Here is a 5,346-nt window from a genome sequence, read left to right as displayed (position 1 = left end):
GGCTTGGCGTGCTGTGCTTCATGGGGTCACAAAGAGTCAGACACCACTGAGCAACTGAACTGAACTGAACTGAAGGAATTTTCAAAGCCTAAGGAATAAGAAAAATGCATGTCTGATCATCTGGGATGATTCCAGTTTAGGGATATTATAAACAAAGCTAATATAATTTTTTTAATGTGGCTAATAGCTAGAATTATAGTTGATAGATCAAATGATAGGAATATGCTTACTTTTATCAATAACTCAGAAACAATGTCTGAGAATTCTGGTTGCTCCACATCCATGCCAATTTTGGTGTCCTCACTCTTTATTATTTGTTTGAAAGTGCTAATTGTTTAGTGTTGTCCGACTCTTTGTGACCCTATGGACTGTAGCCTGCCTGGCTCATCTGTCCATGGAATTCTCCAGGCAAGAATACTGGAGTGGGTAGCCATTCCCTTCTCTGGGATCTTCCTGACCCAGGGACTGAACCTGAGTTTCCTACATTACAGGCAAATTCTTTACCATCTGAGCCACTGGGGAAGCCTAAAGGATCAGAAATAGTTGCTGAAAGCTGGAATTGAACCAGGGACCTTTAGATCTTCAGTCTAACACTCTCGCAGTTGAGCTATTTCAGCCACTCACTATTATTATTTATTTAATTGAGCTATAATTAGCATATAACATTGTGTAAGTTTAAGGTGTCCAGCTTGACTTGATACATTTGTACATTGCAATATGATTACCACCATTGCCTTAGTTAACACCTCTATCATGTCACTTAATTATCTTTTGTGTGTGTGTGGTGAAAACAATGAAGACCTAGTCTCTTAGCAAATTTGAAGTTTATACAGAAGTGTTGACTGTAATCATTATGCTGTACAATAGATCTTCAGGATCTACTTATCTAGTTGCAACTTTGTATTGTTAAACCACATCTCTTCAATTCTGCTGCTATCTAACCCCTGATAACCACAATTCTATTCTCTGTTATTATAAATTTACCATTTTTATATTCCATGTTTAAGTGATGTTACACTTATCTGCATTTCTCTAACTTACCTCACATAACATAACACCCTCAAGGGCTATCCATGTTGCAAATGGCAGGATTTCCTTCTTTCTCATGGCTCAATAATATCACTTTGTATGAATATATATACCATATCTTTATCAATTCATCTGTTGATGGGCACTTAAGTTGTTTCCACATGTTGGCTGTTGTGAATAATGGTGCAGTAAACATGGATTACAGATGTATTTTCAATATCTTTTCACTTATTTTAGATATATACTCACAAGTGGGATTGTTGAATCATATGACAGTTCTATATTTAATTTTTTAAGGAAACTCCATACTGCTTTCCACAGCGGCTGACTGTTCACAAGGGTTTCCTTTTCTTTAGCCAAACACAGATTATCTCTTATCTTCTTGTTGATAGCCATTCTAAGAGGTATGAGATGGTATCTAATTTTTTTTTTGTTTTGATCTGCATTTCCTTGATGATTATTAATGTTTAATACATTTTTATGTGTTTGTTGGCTATCTTTATATATTCCTTGGAAAAATGCCTATTCAGGTCTTCTGTCCATTTTTTATTTCAATTGTCTTTTTTTGCTGTTATTATATATATGAGTTTTTAATACGTCTTTACCCAATACACAATTTGCAAACATTTTCCCATACTGTAGAATACCTTTTTGTTTTGTTGATTTTTTTCTTTTTCTGTGCAGTTTTTCATTTGATGTAATCCCACTAGTTGATTTTTTACATTTTGTTGTCTGTGTTTTTGGTGCCATAACTGAAAAAAAGTATTGCCAAGACAAAAGTCAAAATGCTTCTTCCCGAAGTTTTCTTTTAGGAGTTTATGATATCAGTTCTCATTTTATGGTCTTTAATCTATTTTGAGTTCAATTTTTTGAGTGGTATAAGATAAGGATCTGATTTTAGTTCTCTGCATATGATTACCCATTTTTACCAATACCATTTTTCTCCCTTGATTATTCTTCACTCTCCTATCTAATATTAGGTTGACTGTACATACAATGGCTTATTTCTGGCCTCCCTATTCTCCTTCACTGTTCTGTGTCTATTTTTTTTTGCCAGTTCCATACTGTTTTATTTACTATAGCTTTGTAGTATAGTTTGAAATCAGTAATTGTAGTCCCTCTTGCTGTGTTATTCTTTTATAGCATTGCTTTAGCTATTCAAGGTCCTTTGTGGTTCCATAGATTTAATTTTGTTTGTTTGTTTATGTGAAAATACCATCACAATTTTATAGGAATTTCATTGAATCTATTGATCAATTTGGGTAATATCAACATTTTATCAATGTTAATTATTATAAACCACAATCATAGAGTATCACTCTATTCAATTGTATCTTTTCAATTTCTGTTTTAAAGTCTTGTAATCTTTCACTCTCTTGGTTAAATTTATCCCTATGTATTTTTTTAAATTCTATTGATCATGTGATAGTTTTCTTATATTTCTTTGTACTGTTAGCTCAATTGGAGATTTCATTTTCATTTTATTTTTCTCTAGCACTGTTGATTACATTTATGAGCTTACTGGCTTTATGCATATATTATTTTGCAAAGTGTTCATTGATATTATTTGCTCCTTATTAAATAACTTTCCTGTTGCCCTTCCTCTTGAAATCCAGTCATATTTTCCTTTTTCTTCATACATTTAATAAGTTTAAGATGTAGCTTGGGCATTTTCAATGCTATGTTTAGAGACTCTAGATTCTGTTACATTCATCCAAACAGTATTGATATTTGTGTGTGTTGGTTTGTTTAAGCAGACAATTGATTGTACTTAAACTGCAATCTTTGTCTCTTGGACATAAGCTCAAAATTCAGTCCAGTGATTTTAGCCTTTGTTGTGCCCCTGAGGTCTGTATGTGGCTCAGTACCAATTTAAGTATACATTATACACATAATTCATCATTTCTCCTCTCTTATTCTCTCTTTTCTTAGCATTCCTTCATCACTTTTAAACATGGTTTTATAATTTGGGTGCCCCAAATTCTATTCTGTTTCTTTAAGGCAGTAATGAGTTTGATTTGCCTCTTAGTTTTAAGGACAAATATATAAATAGCTCATCCAGATTCATTCCCTTCTTCACTGTCATTCCTTCATCCAAATGTTGACTCCCTATCAAGAGCAACTTCTTTTCACCCTTCCTCTTCTTCCTTCCTTCTTCATCTCTTTCTTTTCTGTATAATCTCTTTTTTGTTTGTTTGTTTGTAAGATCATTGGTACTATGAACGCATACTTGTAAATTAAGAATGTGTAAGGAATGCTGAAATCCTGTCTTTCTAAATATTATACTTACATTTTGCCTTTTTCTTACTACCATGTTTTTCACTGAAATTTATCAAAGTTTAGAAAGGAAGCATCTTTTTTTTCCCTTCAAAGCCTAATTGAAAATGGAGTTTTATTTTATAGTGATTTGCCATGCCATGCTTCAGTTGTGTCTGACTCTGTGCGACCCAATGAACTGTTGCCCACCAGTTTCCTCTGTCCATGGGATTCTACAGGTAAGAATACTGGAGTGGATTGTCATTCCCTTTTCCAGGTGATCTTCCCGACCGAGAATCAAACTGACATGTTTTACCTCTAACCTACCTTGGCAGGCAGGTTCTTTACCACTAGCACCACCTGGGAAGCACTATAGTACCTTAAAACATTTTAAAATACATCATCAGTAACTCAATTCATGTCCAATATTCCTTTTGTTAGACATTGATCCTGATACAAATAAAACCTACTTTATTCATTCATTCTTTCACTTAACTGATACTTATTCAGCTCTAGCTATATGCAACAGGTTTTTTTCCAGTGAAGAAAATATAAATATGACTAAAAATGGCATAGCCTTTCAGCTTAGCAAGAAAGAATAATATTCAACAGAGCATCACACAAACAAATGCAGGTTTTAATAGGATAAAACATAGGAATGAGAGGGTCATGATGATAAAGTACACATCAGGTGAAAATCACTTATGTATGGAGGCTAGAGTAAGATTTTCTGAGGAAGTGACTACTGAACTAAGATCTGACAGGAAGTAAGATTCAACTAACAAGGGCTGAATGCAGTGGACGAGCAGGGAAAGAAAATTTCAGACAAGCTAAATAGCCTGGAATGTTCAATATGGAACTGAAAAGAGGTCAGAATAGTTGAAGCATAGAGCATGAGGTGAGAGGATAATGCTAAATGAGACCTGTGAGGCAAATGGAGAACAGATGATTGAGGGTTTGTGAGCCAGGCTAAATTTCAATCTTTGTCCTTAGAGCAATGAATACCTACATAATCTTTGCCATTAGCTTTCACAACATTTGCAGTCTGACAGCATGAGTTTCTCTTGTTTACAGGTAATTAAGAAAGGTTTTCCCTCACATTATAGATGGTGATAATCTAACAGGAATTTTAATATCATACACAGTAAAATAGGAAAAAAAAACATAAAATTCTGTATGAAAAACATAAAAGGAAAATATTTACAAATATATTTTATTTAATAAACTAAACTTATGTAATGTTAATGGAAGGGTGGTTTATATTTCATAAATGAGGTCTTATTTCTTGTGGATACTGTTTAAAACATACTGTTTAAGCACATATCTGAACATAATTATGACATATCTGAAAGAAACTCTAAGTAGCTGTGAAACTGAAGGTCACTCAGTCATGTTCAACTCTTTGTGACCCCATGGACTATACAGTCCATGGAATTCTCCAGGCCAGAATACTGGAGTGGGTAGCCTTTCCCTTCTCCAGGGTATCTTCCCAACCCAGGGATAGAACCCAGTCTCCCACATTGCAGGTGAATTCTTTACCACCTGAGCCACAAGGGAAGCCCTAAAAGTGAAAGTGAAAGTGGCTGCAGTGTTTTTCAAAATCACAGTTTATGAGCTCACTGGGGTACAGTCATATATTTTTTAATCTTGTAAGAAATAGGAATTAAGCACATTGTTTTGGTGGAAACTCAGAGGAGTAATTACATAGTTACACATGAGCAAGCCTGAATCTATTACAAACAGCATTTAGCAATGTATGTCTTATTTCTGAAATACCCATTTGCATGCATAAAAATTACCAATATTTATATTCAAATAAAAGCAATACAATTTATGATTGATGAATAATCTAAAGCTCCATACTCCTCTAGATACTTATTTTAAGTCTGAGGGAAATGTATCCTGTTGAGAAATATCTGATGAAATCCAGCTGTATTTTATTCTCATTTCAATCTATCATCACAGAAAATATTGACTATTTTTCCCCTCAGACATGCAGCTGTCAACTATCCAACTATGGGCCTAGATTTACATTTTAGTTTATTTCCTACCTATTCATTT

At 33.9% G+C, this 5,346-nt stretch overlaps 1 non-coding gene across 1 annotated transcript; it reads right to left on the bottom strand.

Moving 5' to 3' along the window:
- Positions 1-544: 544 nt before the first annotated feature.
- On the bottom strand, positions 545-617 carry TRNAF-GAA (transfer RNA phenylalanine (anticodon GAA)). Its single transcript has one exon. It is a non-coding gene; the product is annotated as a tRNA-Phe (tRNA).
- Between the last annotated feature and the right edge of the window lie 4,729 nt (positions 618-5,346).

This window comes from Ovis aries, chromosome 16 (genome assembly GCF_016772045.2).
Source record: "Ovis aries strain OAR_USU_Benz2616 breed Rambouillet chromosome 16, ARS-UI_Ramb_v3.0, whole genome shotgun sequence".
Classification (NCBI taxonomy): Eukaryota; Metazoa; Chordata; class Mammalia; order Artiodactyla; family Bovidae; genus Ovis; species Ovis aries.
Note: the sequence above shows the minus strand (reverse complement) of the source record. Positions and strands in the feature narration are given on the sequence as shown.